Source organism: Echinops telfairi, unplaced genomic scaffold (genome assembly GCF_000313985.2).
Source record: "Echinops telfairi isolate 266 unplaced genomic scaffold, ASM31398v2 ScPeMD7_25;HRSCAF=90, whole genome shotgun sequence".
NCBI classification, from domain to species: domain Eukaryota; kingdom Metazoa; phylum Chordata; class Mammalia; order Afrosoricida; family Tenrecidae; genus Echinops; species Echinops telfairi.
Window position 1 is genome coordinate 31621732 of NW_022103922.1, and position 22270 is coordinate 31644001.

The following is a 22270-nucleotide window of genomic DNA, read 5'->3' on the forward strand; positions in this document are numbered from 1 at the left end:
TGAAGAAGTAATTTTTGTTTAGTGTGCCATGGTTTGATATTACTTAAATATTTTTCCATATGAGAATTGGAAAAATTCACGTTTTTGAATATGCATTTAAGATGGAAAATAAACAGACTGCTTTGAACCTGTTTACTTGATTTGTCTTAGTAGCAAGCATAGAAATGTTTTGATTATAATAAAATGATAAATTGAAGTGCTGTTAATTTATTGGCAAGGAGATTGAGTCACACAAAGCTCATTTAACTTGCCCAGGGGTCCTCAGCTAGGAAGTTGTAACATTGCTTGAATCTAATGTGCGTGCTCTTACTGATGTCTTTGATTATTTAAGATGTGAAGGTATAAAAGTGGACCTTTAAAAAAAAAAATAAATTTTTTTTAATAAATAAATAAATAAAATTTATGGAGCATTTTATAAGGTACTATTTGAAATGTTACTTAAGTTTAAAGGTTACAAGGGTAATTATCACAAGATTATTAGAGATTGTTATGATGACTTGAATTCATATATATATATATATATTTTTTTTTTTACCTGTTATATATATATATTTTTAAACATTTTATTAGGGGCTCATACAACTGTTATCCCAATCCATACACACATCAATTGTGTAAAGCGTATTTGTACATCATTTCTCAAAACATTTTCTCTCCATTTAAACCCCCGACATTAGGTCCTCATTTTTCCCCTCCCTCCCCGCTCCCTCCTCCCACATGAGCCCTTGATAGTTTATAAATGGGTATTTTGTCATATCTGAATTCATATTTCTTGGAGCTATTGGAAACATTAAGTGTTTTTTTAATTTGTATTTTTGGACTGGTTGATTTAGAGAATGAAGAATCATTGTAGAGAGTTTTTTTTAACAGCAATGAGTCCTTTAGTAGAAGGACTATTATGATGAGGGTGGGGACACTCAGCATCATTAGCCATTAGAAAGATACAAATCAAAACCACAATGAGATGGCAGTACATTCCCACTAGGGAATATAAAATATTAAGGAATATAAAATAAGGGGAAAAACCAAATTAACAAATGTTTGAGAGAATATGGGAAAATTGGAACGAACCACCTTATCCATTGCTGGTTGGGAATGCAAAATGGTGCAGCTACTTTGGAAAACTGGCAGTTCCTCAAAAAATTAAAAATAGAACTATGTGACCTAGCAATATCACTGAGGCATACATCCAAAAGACTTGAAAAGCAAAAAGAGACTTCTAAACCAATATTTCCTATAGCCCTATTCATAGTAGCCTAAAGGTCAAAGCAACCTAAATGCCCATGAATAGTTGATGGGTAAACAAAAGGTGATTAGAAACATGAAATGCCTACTAAGCTAGTAGGAGAACTGAAGTCTTGGGACTTGACATAGTATGAATAAAGCTTGCAGTCATGCTGATTGAAATAAGACAACCACAAAAGGACAAATACTGTATGATCTATTTACAAAGAAAGATAAGAAAAGGTAAATGCATAGCGACTAGTGGCTGTTAGTGGTTGCCAAAGTGGGAAAGGAGGAGGTAAAAAGGAGGTTAATGATGGAAAAAGGACATTATTGGTAGGGTACAGCTAATTATGGTAATTGCCTTCAAGGCTTACATCTGTGAAAAGCTGAATTGGCAAAAGTTGTGTGATATGTAACATTGACTACCTCTTAAAAAAATGGGTGCTGAGACTACTTCCATAACAACCAAATAACAGGAGTTGATTGCTTGGTTTGGAGATCAGGGTCATGATTCCATCGCAGTTAATTGGTATGATAATGTGTTTAGTGTTTCTGCTCTATCTCCTAGTTTATTGTATAGTGCCTAGCATCTTAAAAGTTTGCAAGCAGCCATATAAGGACTAATAATTGGTCTATTTGCTTGGAGCAACAGTCAAGAATTGGAGAGGACATGGAATGATTACCTTTGTTCTAGGAGACCTGAAGAACTGCATGGTGTCTATCTAGCATTACTAAACTTTTTGATTAATGATTTCATAGCAGAATCCTGATCAAAAGGGGAGACATGCTTAACAGAATTTTAAAATTTCAGGCTCTAAAGGTTTTAAAAAAAAAATTCATTTTGTTGGGGGCTCATACAACTCTTATCACAATCCATACATACATCCATTGTGTCACGCACATTTGTACATTCGTTGCCATCATCATTCTCAAAACATTTGCTTTCTACTTGAGCCCTTGATATCAGCTCCTCATTTTTTCCCCTCCCTCCCCGATCCCCCCTGCTCTAGAGGTTTTTAAGCCATTGAGGGTGGATGAATTCCTAAAACTTACTCTGAGGTAACTTTGAACCAAAAATATTTTAGGAACTCTTCTTTGAAACTCAGCAATAGTTTAACTTAGCTAATGACAAAGATCTACTGAGCATTATGATTGTTAAAGATCATGCTGTTAGGTATGTGTTGTTCTACTAACAACATGGTCAGTGGTTCAAATCCACCAACTGCTCCTTGGGAGAAAGGCCCCCCCCACCCCGGCCCCCGTTTTCCCGAAAGTAAGACATCCCCTGAAAATAAGACCTACTTAGAGTTTTGCCTCTTGCTGAAATATAAGACATCTCCCGAAAATAAGGCCCCCCAAAGCTACCATAACTCTGGACTCTGGACCGTAGTGGTGGGCGCCACCACTCAGCTCATTGTTGGCTGCAGCGCAGCCGGAGCAGACAGGAAGTGCGAGGTCTCTTTTAATAAAACAGTAAATAATAAGTGTGTACCATATTCTTCTTCATGGAAAAATAAGACATCCTCTGAAAATAAGACCTAGTGCATCTTTGGGAGCAAAAATTAATATAAGACACTGTCTTATTTTTGGAGAAACAGGGTATCTGCTCTCAAAGATTTATATTTATAGCCTTGGAATCCAAATGTAGGGTTGCTGTGAATCAATTGATGTGATGACAGTGGATTAGGTTTTGACTATATGGGATCAAAATGACAACTGGAAAGATTAGATTGGAACCCTAGGGAGCAGTGAGTTTATCTTAAGGGATGAACAACACAAAAATAGGATGAGCATGGTTGCCTCAACTTGAATGCAATCAGTGTCACTAAGTTGTAGAAACTGCTCCTTGTATTTAAAGTGGGATGATAATGAAACCAAAGACCTAAACCCCTTGCTATCAAATTGAGTATGACTTATAGCAGGGGTCCTCAAACTTTTTAAACAGGGGGCCAGTTCACTGTCCCTCAGACCTGTTGGAGGGCCGGACTATAGTTAAAAAAAAAAACTATAAACAAATTCCTATGCACACTGCACATACCTTATTTTGAAGTAAAAAAACAAATGGGACAAAAACACCCGGTGGGCCCGATAAATGTCCTTGGCAGGCCGCATGTGGCCATGGGCGGTAGTTTGAGGATCCCTGACTTATAGTGACCTTAAAGGATAGAGTAAAACTGCTTCATTAGGCTTTCCGAAGCTATAAATCTATAAGATAAAGAGACTGCTATGTCTTTTCTCCCCAGAGCAGCTAGTTGATTTGAACTGCTGACCTTTCAGTCAGCAGCCCAGTAGTTAACCACTGTGCCACCAGAGCTCCTTCCAAAAAAGCCCCCAAAAGACAAAACAACAAAATTCACTGCCATTGAGGTGATTCGGACACATGAGACTTTATTAGGACAGTATAGAACTGTCCGTTTTTCACCCAGAGTGGCTGGTGGTTTCACACTGCTTCTGTTATGTGCCATCGAGTCGGATCTGACTCATAGACACCTTGTATATACCAGAATGAGACACTGAACAATTCTCGCAGCCATTCCTGTGTTTGAGTCTTCTTTTTTGTTCTTTATCAGGAACTGGTCTCCCATAACATGTCTGAAGTACATGAGATAAGTCTTTCCATTCTCACCTCTAATGAACATTCTGGTTGTACTTCTTCTAAAATATTTGTTCTTTTGGCAGTCAATGTTACCTTCAGTATTATCACCACCATAATTCAAATGCATGGATTCTTCTGTCTTCCTTAGTGTTCACATGCAGCATGAGGTGATTGAGAATACCATGGCATGAAACCCAGGATTGATTAATTTATAGGGAAAACAAGTAGAATAAGGGAGAGTACAGTGGTGGTGGCGGGGTACAAGGGAGATTATTTATGTCAAGGAGCCCATAGAAAAAGAATTGTCTGGAAACTGGTAGCAGTTGTACAATTCTACTTGACATAACTGAACTATGGAATGATATATATTAAATCCTAATTAATAATTTTAAAAAAATACCATGCCTTGGGTCTTTTGTACCTTAGTCCTCAAAGTAGCATCCTTTCTTTTCAACATTGGGTCTTAATTATCTGTACATTTCCTTTCTTATTTGGCAGGACCTGAACTGATGCTACCTGTCCTCAAGTTGGTCCTGACTCATGGTGACCCCAGATACTTATATAACCAAGATTTCAATAACTTTTAGTTAAACTTTCAGTCAACAAGAATCTCCACTTCTTGCACAGCACAACCACCTGCTGCTCACTCATCACAATGATCAGTTGTGGATTGTACCATTGTGATGCATAAGGTATTCCGTTGGGTAGTTTTCATACTTCTTCCTTTGTCTGGAAGATATGCTGAAACTTGTTAAAGCATCATAATAGCACAAAACTCCCAATGACAGTGGTTACTTTTGAGGTGTAATTAAACCCAGGTCTCCTACCTAAAAATTGAGACCTAAAATAGCGATATGTAATACTTTCATGTCATTACATTTTATATATGTGTGTATATAGTATTCCACTCCACAAATTCTTTATGCAACACACATTCTTTATGCAACATCAATGCAATCTATTCTCTTCATGGACCTCAGGTAAATTTTCCATTTTAGGATATAGTGATAACCATAACCAAACCCATTGCTATCAATTCGATTCCGACTCAGTGATCCTATATAGGGTTTGTGAGACTGTAAATCTATTTAAAACTTTTTCTATGTATGTATTTTTGGAATTTTACTTTTCATCTGAAGCAGATATTTTCTCTATTCCAATTTAAATCTTGCCTTTAAAAAATGTTACAAGGATTACATTTCATGATTTTAACACTTGTGATTTCAATATGAAGCAACAACAAAAATCTTAAATCAATGTATTTATGCTTATATTCTTTATCAATATATGATCAGACTGGGTTCCTAAAATTGAGATTGACTTAAAAGAGTGTTTAAAATTTTTAATAGGTATTGTTACGTTTCTTCAAATTTGCCTCTCAAATATTATTTAGTTTCCTAAACATGTAAGTAATATTCTCACGAACTATATATTAAAGGGAATGTGTGGTGATGCTATGCGCTTGGCATCAGGATGTAACCACAAAGTTGGGGTCAGATCCAACAATCATTAGATAGAGAAGAGGCTGTCTCAGAGACCCGTGGGATTCACTGGTGAGAGTGGGGTTGGTGTTCCTATAATCTCACAAGTTGTGAATATTATTTAACTGTTTTTATCACTTTGTTAAAAATGGGATATCATTATTTAGTCTGCATTTATTAAAGAGATTGCATTTTTTTCACATGCATATTTATATTTTTACATTAAAAAATTAATCGTTGTATTGGGAGGCTCTTACAAATCTTAAAACAATCCGTCATTCAATAGTATTAAGTACATTTGTAACATATGTTGCCATCAACATTTCCAAAACAGTTTTTGTTTGAGCCCTTGGTGTCAGATGCTCTTTTTTTTTTTTTCCCCCTCCCTCCTTCCCTACCTTCCCACCCTTGTGAATCCTTGATCAATTATATATTATTATTTTGTGGAGGCTGTAAATCTTTATGGGAGCAGATAGCCTTATCTTTTTCCTGAGGATCCAGTGGTGGATTTGAGTCATTGATCTTGTGACTAGCGGTCCAAAACCTACCAGGGCTCCTTACTGCCAGACTCTCCAAAATCTAACTACCCCATAAGGTTTCTCAGACTAATCTTTACAGAAACTGTCAATTTTGTGGAATGACTGATGAGTTCAAACTGCTGACCTCTAAGCAGCCAAGGCCTTAGCAATGGCTGTTTAGTGGTAGACTTACTAAGTGTTGTTGATTTGGTTCTCACTCAAAGCTACTCTATGCATAGCAGAACTAAACATTGTCCAGTTTTGCACCATACCCCCATGATTGTTATGTTGGAACCCATTGTAGCCACTGGTTTTTGCTGATCTTTCACTTCATGGAGCATAAGGTCCTATCTCCTGATAACTTCCAAAGTATGTGAGCATTTTGGCTGTGCTTCTTTTGAAACATTTGTTTATTGTTTTGGCAGTCCATGATACTTTGAGTATTCTTTATCAACACCGTAATTCAAATGCATCAGTTTTTCAACAGTCTTTATTCATTGCCCTGCTTTTACATGCATATAAAGTGATTGAAAATTCTGGGGCTTGATCAGGTAGACTAGTGGCTAAAGTTTTAGACTGCTTATGTTCTCCATTTATGAAAGAGTTTACTATGAGATCGATTGAAAGTAAGGCAAGTATGCCCATATTTTCACTTAAGTTCAACAGAACTGGGCAGCCTAGCCAGAACAGATAGGAATGAAAAAGAAAAAAATATCCAAATTGGAAAAAGAAGTAAAACTCTCTAAATATAGATAATTTGAATATATATATATATTCAAATATATTTGAAAGCCTTACAAAAAAACCAAAAACCTTTTAGAGCTAATAAATGAATTCATTGAAGCAGCTGGGTATAAAACAATATGCAAAAATTCTCTCTCTGAACATTGCAATGAACAATCCAAAAAAGAAATGAAGAAAACAATTTTACCAGTAGCATCAAAAAGAATAAAATACGTGTACTTAGGAGTATATTTAACTAAGAAAGTATAATACTTATATACTGAAAACTACAAAACATTTATGAAACATTAGAGAAAAATATCCTAAATTATTCATAGATTAGAAGGCTTAATGTAATTAAGATGACAGTACTGCCACAAAATGTGTAAGTCTAGTGCAATTCCTGTCATCCCATCCGTTCTTCCCTCTCCCTGGGAGGGGAAAACATTTACCCTAAAATTCATAGAGAATTTCAGGGACTTTAAAAAGAATGAAAGAAAACTCATTCTGTAGTTTCAGATCAGCTACTTAAATGTTACATTGAGCCCAGAGTCTGTTTCTTCATCTATAAAGTGAGGCCAATATTATACTTAACCTTCTAGTTTTATGGTAAAGGACTATACCCACAGACCAAACCCGTTGTTGGGTCAATTTCGACTCATAGTGTGACCCTATAGGACAGAGTAGAATTGCCCCAAGTCTTTAAATCTTTTTCCCCCCTCCAAACCATTTCTTTGAGAGCTAATGCAAATACTCCTTGCATAGTTCAGTCACATCAAGCAGTTTCAAAACATTCGATTCCTCCTTGTATTCCTTGATATCACCTCCCCTTCCAAAACACACACACTCTACTGTACCCATCAAGAAACTTTATTCTACTTGTTGCCTCTAATAGGTTCATCAATCCTGGATAAGGCTGTAAATCTTTTTTCTTTTTTAATCATTTTATGGGGGGCTCTTACACTCTTATCACAATCCACACATCCATCCATGTGTCAAGCACATTTGTACATACGCTGCCATCATTTTCATAACATTTTCTTTCTACTTGAGTCCTTCATATCAGTTCCTCATTTTTCCTTCCTCATGAACCCTTAATAATAGTTTATAAATTAAATTTTTTTTCATGTCTTACACCAACTGCTGTCTCCCTTCACCCACTCTTCTGTTGTCCCCCCTCCTGGGGTTGGTGGTGGTGTTATATGTCAATCATGGTTCCCCCTTTTCCCTCACCACCTTCCCCGTACTCTCCTGGTATCACTGCTTTCATTATTGGTCCTGAGGGGTCAGTCTGTCCTGGACTTCCTGTTTCCAGCTCTTTTTTTTTTTTACCAGCTCTTTTATCTGTACCCGTGTACATACTCTGGTGTAGCTGGATTCGTAAGGTAGAACTGGGGTCATGATAGCGGGTGGGGAGCATTAAAGAACTAGAAGAAAGTTGTGTGTTTCATCAGTACTATACTGCACCCTGACTGACTCATCTCCTCCCTGAGACCCTTCTTTAAGGGGATGTCCAGCTGCCCGCAGATGGACTTTGGGTCTCCACTCCACCCTCTCATTCACATCGATAAATGATTTTTTGTTTTGGATCTTTGATGCCTGATACCTGTTCCTATCGACACCTCATGATTGTACCAGTTAGGCCTCTTCCATGTGGACTTCGTTGCTTCTCAGCTAGATGGCTGCTTATTTATCTTCAGGCCTCTAAAACCCCAGATGCTGGATCTTTGGATAGCCGGGCACCATCAGCTTTCTTCATCACATTTGCTTATGCACCATTTTGTTTTAAGTGATCATGTCGGGGAGGCGAGCATCACTGAATGATAGGTTATTAGAACAAAGTGTTCTTGCAATGAGGGAGTACCCGAGTAGAGGCCCAATGTCTGTTTAGGGTAGCCCAATATCCGTTTGCTACCCTAATACTTAACATATAAATAGATGTACATAGATCTATTTCCCTATCGTTATATATAAATATATACATAAGGCTGTAAATCTTTATGGGAGCAGAAAGCCTCATCTTTCTACCACTGAGCAGTTGGTAGATTTGAAATATAGCCCGAAGCTTAATTCATTGCATCACCAGGGCTGGGCTGTACAAGGAGTTAATTACTTTTACAGCCATCACAAAGCTATTGAAATGTTCAACTGACTAACCATTCAGAAGACCTGAAAGGTTGGTGTTCAAGTTCACCAATTCTGCAAATGAGAGATGTGTCCTTGTGCTTCTATAAAGATTTATAGTTTTGGAAACCTGTGGGGGTAGTTCCACTTTATTATATAGGGTCACATTGAATTAAAATTGATTCATTGGCAGTAGATAGTAGTGGTAGTGTGTCTAACCAGTTGATTGAATTCATTTTGTGAGAAAAAGATAAGATAAAGTATAAGGCCACTCAGCCTTATACTTTGAGGATAGACGTTTTTTTAAGCTTTAGAATTTTTATAATTATGTATTTGTTTTATATGTAATTTAGTTTGTTTTATATGTGTTCCGAAATAAAAGAAGCTGATGGTATTTAAAAGCAGATGAAAAGGTAAAGAAGTAAAATTTGATTTTATTATAAGTGAAGTAGTGCTGTTGGGTAAGCTTTAGATTGTTAACAGTAAGGTAGTCAGCTTAACCCCACCAGTTTCTCCTCAAGAGGAGATAGGCTTTCTGCTCCCATAAAGACTTAAACCACATGAGACCCTAGAGGGCCACTATGAATCAGAAATCAACTGATGGCAGTTCTTTTTTAAATCTTTCCATGTAATACAGACTTGTGAAGTGAAAATTTTCCAAATAGACATTTTTTTAAGTTTTAGAATTTTTATAATTATGTATTTTTTGTTTTATATGTAATTTAGTTTTTTTGTTTTATATGTGTTCAGTGTGTAGTCAAGAGGACATTTACATTATAGATTCCTAATATCTCTGCGCCACCAACAATTTTGTTTAGTAAATGAGAAAATGAGTAGAAAGTATTAAACTGAATATTTTAGATAGTGTGTTAACCATTTTGGGGAGAAAGACTGGCTTTCTACTCCTGTGAAGAGTTAGTCTCAGACACTCATAAGGGGCAGTTCTCCTTTTTTTAAAAAAAATTATTTTATTGGGGGGGGCTCCTTCAGATCTTATAACAATCCATAATTCAAGTGAATTAAGTACACTTGTACATATGTTGCCATCATCATTTCCAAAACAATTTCTTTCTACTTGAGGCCCTGCTATCAGCTCTTCTTTCCCCCCCTCCCCCACCTCCCACCCCGGTGAATCCTTGATCAAGCAGTTCTAACCTGTTCTATATATTGTTGGTTTGAGTCAGGATCGACTTGATGGCAGTGAGTTTGGTTTGGTTTCCATTTGGAGAAGGGTTTAAGAAGACAGGTGAACTACTGTACATACTCGAGTATAAGCCGAACTGAATATCTGCCAAGGCACCTAATTTTATCACAAAAACTGCATTAAAAATGTGCTGAAAACTCAGATTATCACGAGTATATACCATGTATATTCTTTATATATGATTAAATCTATCAGTATTGCTGTTAGTTGCTATATCAAGTTGGCTTCAACTCTTGACAACCTGTGTACAACAGAATGGAACATTGCCCAGTCTTGCACCATATTCATGATCATTGCTGTGCTGGAGTCTGTTGTTCTAGCCACTGTTTTGAGTGTCTTCTAGCACTATACTGGACAATATTCTGTTGTGATCCACTGGGTTTTCATTGACTGATTATGTAAAATAGATTCCCAGGCCTTTTTTTCAAGTAATTCCGAATCTATAAGTTCTGCCCAAACTTGTCTAGTGTGACATGGCTAGTAATTGAAGTGTTAGTGGCTTAGCTTCCTAGCATGAGCCACTGCAGTCATATTGACAAGATTAGATTAGAGGTTATCAATATTAGCTTCAGAAATATGGAGAACCTTTAGTTTAACATGTCTTTATCTTTTTTATTTATACTTTTAATTCAATAAAAATTTAGTGACTCAATTTGCCACTGTGCAAGTTTTCCCTTCTGGAGCTCCCTGTCCCTCAGGATTGCTATGAGCATTCCCAAGCCTCTCTGTGCCAGGATACTCTTGTAGAGGTAATGCAGGCACTCAGGGTGATCCTGCAAGCCTACGAGCCTCTCTCTAAGTTTTGCTGGCAGCAGTCCTGACAGATTGGGGTGCAATTATCATACACATAGACAGCTCACCTTCCTTAGCATGTTCTCTTAATCCTCACCTCTGATTCTGGGTTTCTACCCCATTTGTCAAACGTTTATGTTTCTGATATATATGGGATCGATTGGGTCTAGCTTCATGAGCATGATGTGGTCTTTGCTATGATAATGTGGCCATCTGGAGGTGAAGATCACAGGGATGTATCTGACATCAGCAGCTTCACCCCAGTCCACCCCTGCTGACTTCACATCTCTCTTCTAAAGACATGAACAGAGAGGCCAGCAGACAAACAGGTGCTGGCTCATGAGAGGACAGGCAGAGCAAAGCCTGTTTTTGGAACACAAGGTCCCTCCCTACCTGCCTTGGGAACCTTCTGGACTCTGGAACTTTGATGCCAAGACTCATGGAGATTTCCAAGGGAGAGGGGCACTCCAGATGTTGAAAAGAGACCACTCCCTCCCGCTACAGATGATCAACTGAAAACCTGTTTTACATTTCTCCAAACGAATTCACCTTGCCTATGATAAAATAAACATCTCTTTATAAAGCTAAAAAAAAATTAGTGACTTTTCTGTCAGGTACTGTTAAGATTGAGGATACAGTGAACAAAGCAGACAAAAAGGTCACAACTTCCATTCTGGTGAAGAGGTAGACAATAACAAGTATATGACTTTTTAGAAGATGCTAAGACTTAGAAAAAATGAAACAGGGAAGTAGCTTCTGAAGAAGGAAGAAGATATTAAAAAATTTTTAATTGGATTAGATACCTCTTAAGGTGATTTTCTAGTAAAATAATAATGAAAACACAGAGCTAACAGAAGATCCATGGAAGAGCATTTTCTTGATTGCAGAACTTAAAAAGTAATTGTTATTCTTTATTGTACACCCCACTGGGTTTATCAAATAGAAGCCAGTGAATAATTTAAGTTTGCTTTTTCTGTTGTAAAGCCTGTTAGATTTTTTTTTCCCTTTTGAGTGCTAGGTGTGGTGATTTGGAGTTTTTTTTAATAGGTTAATGATTTTTGAGTCTACATAGAGATTGCTACTTAAAACTTTTATATTGGAGTTAATGAGAGTAGCAGGCATTATATATTTCATGGATCATTTTGAGTTTTATTGTCCTAAGCTTTGTTCTTCCTTAATATTAACGAACTGGGAGGCAATTTATTGGTTAAAAATAAGCACTCCAGAACCAGACAGCTAGGCTCTAGTACAGGCTTAACAGATGTGGTCTTGGACAAACTAACACTTGTATGCCTGTTTCTTCTGTGAGATGGAGGAAAATAAAGCAGGTGTGTTATGGATATTATAAGAATAAATGTTAATGCTTCATGTCATATAAGTTAATACATATGAAGTACTTAGAATGTAGCTGATGTGAAAAACCCACCATTGTGAGCTATGCTTTTAATTTTATAAGTAATACATTTTATAAGGTAAAAAATTACAAGTATAAAATGTTGAAACTTTCAAAACCAAACTTAACTGCCACTGATTAAATTCTCCACAGGGCAGGGTAGAACCCTGTGGGTAACTCTTTATGGGAGTAGAAAGCCTCATCTTCCTCCTGTGGAGTGGCTGGTGGTTTTAAACTGCTGACTTGGTGGCTAACAGCCCATTGGGTAACCACTACTCCATGCGGGCTCCTTCTGGATGAAAAAGGTTATGTGTCTGCTACCCTACCACATTCACTGTATCTCTGGTCTCACTTCCCAGTGTTTTTTTCCCGTCCCAGTGCTTACTTTCTCTAATGGTTACTATCATATCTTAGATGTTTTATTTTTGTGCTTATAGTTATCTGGTTTTCTGCTATGATATGTAAAATGCCACTTATTTCCCACCTATATATATCCCCTTCACCACTCCCAGTTTTCTAATAGCTAACTTTTTGTTTTTGTTTTAACTTTTAAAAAAAATCATCTTATTGGGGGCTCGGTACAGCTCTTATCACAATCCATACATACATTCATTGTGTCAAGTACATTTGTACATATGTTGCTGTCATTGTTTTCAAAATATTTTCTTTATAAATTATCATTTTTTCATGAATAGTTAGCTTTTTAACTTAAACCTTCAATCTCATGTTTCAATAAATTAAAATATTTTATAAATTATTTATACGTATCCTTAAAGAAACAAATAGTTCTGTAAAGTCATTATTATAATATAGCAGTTCAACACCCATTTCCATCAATTCTTTCAATGTTTACCTCCTTGTTAATAATATATATTTATTACTTTTTACTTAAATGTTATTATTTTTAAAAGTCATTTTATTGGGGGCTCTTACAGCTTTTATAACATTACATACATCAGTTGTATCAAGCATATTTGTACATATGTTGCCATCATCATTTCCAAAACATTTTCTTTCTACTTGAACCCTTGGTGTAAGTTCATCCCCCCCTTCATTCTTCAACTGTAAAGATAAGAATTTATCAATTTTTTCCACATCCAAATCTATCCCTTCAGAGTCCAAAATCCATAGCTGTGGAGTCAGTTCTGACTCAGACCCTATAGGACAGGGTTGAACTGCCCTGTAGGGTTTTCAAGGCAGCAAATCTTTTGTTTTATGCTTTTGTAGCCGTTTATTCCCCCCCCCTCCTTTTCAGTCATTTTATTGGGGGCTCGTAAAACTCTTATCACGATCTATACATACATCCATTGTGCCAAGCACATTTGTACTTTTGTTGCCATCAGAATTCTGAAAACATTTTCTTTGTACTTGAGCCTTTGGTATCAGCTCCTCCTTTTTCTCCTCCCTCGCTGCCCTCCCTCCCCCACAAACCCTTGATCATTTATAAATTAATAATTATTTTGTCATGTCTTACACTGTTCAACGTCTCCTTTCACTCACTTTTCTGTTGTCCATCCCCCAGGAAGGGGGTTATATGTAGATCCTTGTGATTGGTTCCCCCTTTCTACCCCATCTTCCCTCCCCACTCCTGGTATCGCCACTGTCATTATTGATTCAACAGCAAATCTTTATGGAAGCAGATTGCCATACCTGTCTTCCTTGAAATGACTGGGGAGTTCAGAATGTTGATTATTTGTTGTTAAGCAGCCAAGTGCTTTACCACTGTACCACCAGGGCTATGCAATAAAATGGCTTGGGGATAAGGCCTGAACTCTAACTTCACAAGCAGGAAAGAGGACAATCACTATTGAGATGGGTTTTGACTGATTCTAAACCAACCATCCCTCTCATGGGAGTCTCTACTGCTCTTCACCCCACCTCTCTGTTCTATAATTCATTACAACAACCATATAGAACTCAAAAACCATACTGATGATTATGGGGTTCATTAGGAAACTTAACAGTCAGGATCAGGAAGGATTCAGTATATACCGCATATACTTGTGTATAAGCCGAGTTTCCCAGCACATTAAAAAAAAATTATTTTATTGGGGGCTCATACAACTCTTATCACAGTCCACACACAACATCCATTGTGTCAAGCACATTGGTACATTTGTTTCCATTCTCATTCTCAAAACATTTGCTTTCTGCTTGAGTCCTTGGTATCAGCTCCTCATTTTTTCCCCTCCCTCCCCGCTCCCATCCATCATGAACCCTTGATAATTTATAAATTGTTATTATTTTGCCATGTCTTACACTTTCCAACATTTCCCTTCACCCACTTTTCTGTTGTCCGTCCTCCAGGGAGGGGATTGTATGTAGATCTTTGTAATCGGTTTCCCCTTTCTACCCCACCTTCCCTCCACCCTCCAGGTATCGCCACTCTCACCACTGGTCCTAGGGGATCATCTGTTCTGGATTCCCTGTGTTTGCAGTTCCTATCTGTACCAGTGTACATCCTCTGGTCTAGCTGGTTTTATAAGGTAGAATTGGGATCATGATAGTAGGGGGAGGAGGCATTAAAAAAACTAGAGGAAAGTTGTATGTTTCATCGTTGCTACGCTGCACTCTGATTGGCTCGTCTCTTCCCCATGACCCTACTGCAAGGGGATGTCCAGTTGTCTGCAGATGGGCTTTGGGTCCCCACTCCGCACTCCCCCCTCATTCACATTGATATGATTTTTTGTTCTTTGATGCCTGATACCTGATCCCACCGACACCTCTTGTCATTTTGAGGATTAAGAGTGTAGGGTGGGGAGTCTAGCTTATCAAACAGATCATAGCTAATGAGGCCTCTGGTGTGGGCATGGCCTTCTGACAATTCTGGGAAATCTGGTGCTTCCTCCTTGGAGGCGGGAGACACTTCTCTCTCTGCCACTCCCTGGGAGACTTTGGCAGCTGACAAGACACATGGAACTATGTTAGTGCCCTAAGTTAGAGAGGCCACATGGACCTACCCTGATACAACCAGACCTCTGAAGCCGGAGAAACCACATAGGGACCCCTGCCAACGCTGAGATGCTGACAACGCCACTGAATCCAAAGACTTTCTACCCACTGGCCTGTGATCGTCCTGCATTCGGCATCATTGCATGTGTTCTGCGAGTCTGAAGCGGACTTTATAGATTGGTATTGGACATATGAGCTAATATCGGACTATGGACTTGATCTGGACTGGGCTGGCATGTTTTCTCAGTGTTCACTTGCTCTTGTATGAACATCTCTTTCTTATACACATATATGTGTCCATGGATTTGTTTCTCTACCCAGACTAACACAATTGTGTACCTGCTTTGTCTTCAGTCCTGTTGGGAAGGTGAGCACCATGGAACCCAGCACATTTTTAATGCAGTTTTTGTGGTAAGATTGGGTGTCTCGGCTGATATTCAGGTTAGCTTATACTCGAGTATATAGATGGTTTTTTGATCAGGACAGCCTTCTGTCAGTATGCCTATGCGCAGGCTCCTTGGTCCCATGGCTGGCTCTGCCCTTCTCTGGCAAGCTCTTTTTAGATTTGCTGGTGAAGGTCCAGGAGAAAGATAGAGCTTTCTAGTCCTGTAAACAGCATCTTGGAAGTTCACAAGTCAGTACTACCCTGACCTGTAGAGTTGCTGTGAGTTGACATCGACTTGATGGCAGTGAGTTCCAACTTTTCATTTACTTTCTGTCTGAGCTGTTGATGTTTTTAACATGCCCAGTAAGCTTTCATCCAAAGGCACTCAGTTGTCACACCTTGTGGACTGGGAAGCCCACTGCTTTGTCCCATGCTCTCGGTCCTGCTGTTTTGTCTTCTGGATTGAAGAGATTTAGTGAAGAGATGTGGATCCAAAGGATTCACTACACTTGCTCTTCTTTCTTGATGGTAACAAAATGTCCCTTTTCTCCCCTAGGATCACTCCTAGTGAAATGGCAAAACCAGCCAATCCTCACTTTAGTGTTCTGAACATCTTGTTTACATGACCACATCCCCACAAGGAGTATCATGCACTTTATTTACTGTACTACCGAATTATCTAGTCCCCTGGGTCGACCAAAAACCCTTCACATTTGTATTGGCCTACCCTTTAATTTGGTGAGCATTAAAAGGACCATGGCTAGAAGGGCCAGATAAGTAATTGTTTTACAGTCTCCTTATCTTATATACATACATGCATATGTATAATCATTCAGTCTTAGAATTTTACATTGTAACATAGATATTTGCTTCTTAATATTAAGATGAAGTAAAATAATTTTTTTTGTTTTTCCTATTTAATGTTTTATTTTTTTCTCTGCTGTTAATTATCTGATGTTTATTTTCTTTCATAGTTTTCCACATTTCTCAAAACTCAATGTGACTCATAGTTTTCCATCTATTTAAAATTTAGCCTTTAAGAGTATAGTAAGTGACCGTGTGCTTGCAAACAGCACTACAAAATTGGCATTAGTATGGGGGGACATTGAGGGAAACAAATTTTACTTAGGAGAATGTGACTGGAACACATCTCCAACCCACAGATGTGATTGTCTCCCTCAGGAGCTCCTCCAGTCTTCCAGACTCCTTAAAGTAGGAACGTTGAGAGTTTGCCTGCATACGCTTTCTTCCTGATTGTTTCCCACACTTAGTACACAGTTAAATAGATCTTAAAAGGGATAAATTTCCTTTGTGTTTTGCTTAAGGTCCAAAAGGAAAACACTGCTGAAATTGTAGCTAGAGTTCAGAAAATGATCTGTAAATTTGTGTGTGAATGGAGACTACCATCCATGTTGGTGTATGTCTGAAAAATAAAACAATGACCTTTGCTACATTTTGCATGTGTAATCCATTAACATTAATTATATTCATCATATTGTGTAATCACCACCATGCATTTCCAGAATGCATACACCATCACCCATAACACTCATTGCCTCAAAAATAATGACTTCCCTCCCACTCCTCATAATTGCTAATAAACTTTGGAGATCTCCTTTCATGTTTTAACTTTTGACGAAGTTGGAAGTATCTAATGCATTCTGGCATTGCTTACGATTTAAACAGCATTTAAAAGCCAACTGAGTTGTGTGTGGCTGACTGGATTTTAACTAATGGTTGATTTGTGTAGAGTAGAACTGTACTCCCGTGGTTGCCATCTTTTGAAAAGTAGGTAGCCACGCTTTTCTTCTAAGGTGACTCTAGGTGGATTTGAACTGTCACTCTTTTGGTTGATTAGTAGCTGAATGCTTAACCACTAGGGTCTCCAAAACAGCATTAGTTGTTATTAAAATGCTTTATTTCACACATAAACATGGCTTTACTTTGTAATTTTATATTAAATTAAGAAACATTGTCAAATTCACAGCAGAAGCAAATTCCCAAAGCCATTCAGTTTTTGATAGTAGTAGTTGAGAGTGATTCTTCTTCAGAATAATTTCAGTCTTGGTCCTGAGCTCAAAATTTTAAGCTCAAAAATTTAAATGACATCTTTACCATTAATAAGCTATTGAACTTTTGTATGGCAGGGCAAGTCAGGATATTTAGTTTCTATAAGGAGGCATCATAAAGTTCTTAGGAAAATTCCATTTTTAATTATTTTTTTCCACAAATTAAAAAAATCTCCCTTGCATTTTGAGCTGCTATAGTTAAATCAATGAAAGTAACTGAAGTTTACATTTTGTTAACTGGATCAGTAGCACATGATCTAAATCAAAACCAAACTCACTACTATTAAGTTAATTCTGACTCATAGCATTTCTTTCAAGGAGAGTTGAACTGTCCCTGTGGTTTTGCAAGGCTTCTAAATCTTTATGGTAAAAGAAAGCCTCATCTTCCTTCTGCAGAGCTGGTAGTTTTGTATACCTGACCTTGAGGTTAACAGCCCAATGCATAACCCACTATACCACAAGAGCTCTTTAACACGTGACAGATTGAGATTATCCCTCCCCCTCCAATTAAATGCCTGCTGATGAATGATACAATTAGTGGTAACCACAGGCTTTGAACACCTTATATTTTACATTTTTAGATGTTTTGTTAATTTCTCCAGCTAAGCTTCATTTTGTTCCACATATTTTTATCACTACCAGTTGTCAGATTTTTTTAAAAGTAGGTTGATTACACTTCAGGTTGTATTCAATTAATGCTTTCTCAACTTTGAAAATATTCTTGCCTGTAGTTATTCCACAGAGACTATAGAGGCTAATTTGTCAGTCATTTCGAACACTGCATTAACTGCTCAGATGAACAACTGACGAGTATTAGTAACATCTGTTGACTTGTGTAGAGCCAGAGAAAACAACTCGAAATCATTTGCTTTGTCTTTTAATTGACTATTGATGTTGCTCCAGTGCCTGCAACTTTCTGAGCAACTCTTCTTGCCAAAAGCCATTAGTCTTAAATAAAGTTTTATTTTCTCTGGATATGGTTTCTTCCACTTCTTGTAAGCAAACTCAGTTTAGTTAACTCAATCAGTAAATTGCTTTCTTTGCTTAACAAATGGACCACTTAGAAACCTAGTTTACTTGCAGCCGTTTAAGGAAGAAACTGTTATGTTAGAAAGAACCCCCCACCCCCCGCCCCCCGCCAAATACTGAAGATTTTATTATATTTGGCCTTCCATTCTGGTATTTTCTAGTTCTATCCATTCTACCACCAAGAACCAGTGAAGATTCAAAGTAAGAAAACTATTCAAAGTATGAATATTAGGAGGTATAGTTCATAGGGACCATCTCTGAAGACAAGCTACCAAACTACAGGCAATATATATTTTGCCTTTGGACATGAGGGTAACTTAGTATTTCCAATAGCACTGTTCTCAGTGCAGGAGCCATAGATGTGAACAACTCAGGGAAAACCCATGCTGTGTGGTTTTTACATTCTAGTGGGTAGACTGAAAATTTAAGAAGTACATAACTAATAGAATCTTCACAGATTAGAGATAAGGAAAAGAATAGAAAAGGATAGAAAATGGTGGAGGCTTATTTTAAGGCTTCCCTTATTGGAAGATTAGGGAAAGGGAAGACTGTGCAGATTCTCAACTGTAACTTGAGTGATGAGAAAGAGGAAGCATGTGAAGTTTTGGATGACAAAGTTTGACTAACAAGGAAGACTGACCAAGTTGGCAAAGCTTGTCAACAAGAGAAAAGAGACTGTGTAAAGACCTGGAGGCAGGGTTGAACAAGGTGTAATCGAAAGAAACTCTTGTGATGAGATGCTCTTATTCTAAATTCTTCTGACCAATGCTAACCTATTATGAATTGATAACTCCTGTGCTGAGACTTCAATCTGGTAATGTTTGTGTATATTGTAGCATAATAGTGTCATTGCATGATAAAGGTAACACTACCATCTAATCCATGACAAAATCAATTGCACTGGACCTTAAAGTGACATTTGAATTCCACTTATGGCATTAAGGTGATGTGCATGACACTCAAAATGCTATTGAAGAACTGCACTTGGTAATTCATCAAATAGCATTGAGAGACCATCAGAGTACCATGTAGGCTTTGCTGGTGTACTTTGAAAATAGCCCTCGATGATTCATAAACAAATGATTGTGGCTGTACTCCAGTAGAACTCTATTTATGAACACTGAAGTTTGAATTTCACATAATCTGTGTCACAAAGATAATTCTTTTTTATTTAACATATTTATCCTTTAAAGGGGACGTTGGTGGCACAATAGTTAGGCTTTGTAATTCTAACCAAAGGTTGATGGTCCAGACGGGGAACCCAGCAGCCCATTGTGTGGGAGAAGGATGTGGCAATTTGCTTCTGTAAAGATTATAGTCTTGGAACTCTGGGGCAGTTTTACACCCCATAGGGTTGAGATAAGTAGGATTTGATTTTTAGGTAATGAATTTGGGTCTTTTCACTTTTTTTTTAATTATGTAGGAAAAAAGAAAATGTCTTTTTCCTTCAGCTTGAAGAACTTCCTATAATAGTTTTGTTAAAGATTCTGCTTTCAGCTTTTGTTTGCCTTAAAAATATTTTGTTTTTTCTTGATATAAAATTCTAGGGTTGGTTGCTGCACCTCTCAAATCCTCTCTCCCACTTCTTTTCAACATTCCAAAATTGTTATCTCATTTAGTGGCTTCCTTAAATTATTTTTGACAAATTAGCCATTAATGTCATTAGCTGCTACATTTAAGCTAACATCTCTTTCCCTCTGGCAGCTGCTGAGATTTTCTCTTTTACAACATTTTGACTATGTTGTGTTTGGATGCAGTTTTCTTTGAATTTGGCCTGTTTCCTGTTCTTCATGCTTTCTTACAGTTTGGGGAAATTCTTAGCTGTTATCTCTATTGCTCACCTCATTCTTTTCTCCTGTTTTTGACTATGTCCCACCTCTTCTTTATACTCGTCCATCTGCCCCACCCCTTCAGTTTGTATATTTCCTATTGACCTCAATTTGAGTGTATTAATCCTGTTTATGTTGTTTCCAGTCTGTTAAATCTAGCTAATGAATTAATTCTAATATCTGTTAAATGAGTTAAAAATTAAGTTAGTTCATCTTTTTACCTAATTCAACAAAACTGATCATAGTCCTTGTCTGCTTACTTCAATATTGGTCATTTGTGGATTTGTTTTTATTGTTGTTCTACTCCCCTACCCCCTTCTCTTGATTATTAAGACCCCTGGTGGTGTAGTGGTTATGTGTTGGGCTCTAATCTACATGGTTCACAGTTTGAAACTACTAGCTGCTCCAAGGAAGAAAGACTGGACTTTCTGTTCCCATGAAGAGTTACGGTCTCAGAAACCCATAGGGGAGTCGCTGTGAGTCAGCATTGACTCAATGGCATTGAGTTTTGTTTGGTTTTTGGTCTCTTGATTATCAGTCATTATTCTGTTTTCTTTGCATGTCATAGAGACTTGTGGACTTTTCCTGTGTTAGATAAATAGCATCTGGGGCTGTTCACCTTTAACAAGCTAAGGATATGTTTAGATTAGTGCTGGGTTGCAGTTTTAGTGAGGCTCAGTCCACCTCTGGTTGTCCTTGATCTTCTGTTGTGCCCCTCCAGGGTTTTTGAGAGAGAGGGACATCTCTGTCTCCTCAACTTTGAAAGACTACAGGAGAATGAATTCTATCCTTCAGAGGTTTTTAAAATAAGCTTTTTAGTTCCCACACCTGCATCTGTTAAATCTAAGGGAGATTATGCTTTTGTGTCAGTGCCCTAGAGCCAGCAAATTTCTCTTGGGAAATATTGGCTTTAAGCACTTTGAGTTTCTATTCTTTATTCCAGCCCGATGTGACTGGCAGACCTGTACTGTTTTCTCTTTCTCTTAGTAGAGTCCCTTTGTCTATCCTCTACCTGATTTCTTGACCTATAATCAAAATTGACAATGCCTTCTTAAAAGGACCATGGATTTTTGGCTTGCTGAAAAAAGGGTCCTTTTCATTCTGAAATTATAGTTCAAATAGCTTTAATTTTCATAGGTCTCCAAAGTGGGTTTTTTAAAAGATGGTTTTATTGGGGGCTCTTACAAATCTTATAACAATCCATACATCAGTTGTATCAAGCATATTTGTACATATGTTGCCATCATTATTTTCTAAACATTTACTTTCTATTTGAGCCCTTGATAGCAGCTCTTTTTTCCCTCCCTTCATCCCTTCCACCCTGGTGACCCCTTGAAAAATTGTAAATTATTATGTTCACATCTTACACCAATTGCTGTCTCCCTTCCCCCACTGTTTCTGTTCGACCCCTGGGGTTTGTGGTTATGTGTTGATCATTGCAATGGGCTTCCCCTTCCTCCCCTCCTTTCCTCACCTTCCCCCTACACTCCTGGTTGTCGCTTCTCCCATTTCTGTTCCAGAAGGGTTTATCTGTCCTGGATTACATGTGTCGTGAGTTCTTATCTGTACAATTGTACATGCTCCGGTTTAGCCTAAAGTGAAAGGCAGGACTGGGGTCATGATAGCGGGTGTGTGTGTGTGTGAGGAAGCTTCAAGGAACCAGAAGAATATTGTGTTTATCAGTGCTATACTGATTGACTGGTTGACTCATCCCTTCTGTGAGGGTATGTCCCATTGTCTGCAGATGGGGTTTTGGTCTCTGCTCCGACCCACCTCATTCTCAACAATATGTTTGTTTGTTTTGGGTCTTCTGATGCCTGTTACCTGATCCAGTCGACACCTCATGATTGCACAGGCTGGTGTGCTTCTTCCATGTGGGCTTGTTGCTTCTCTGCTAGATGGCCACTTGTTTAACTTCAGGCTTTTAAAACCCCAGATGCTATTCCCA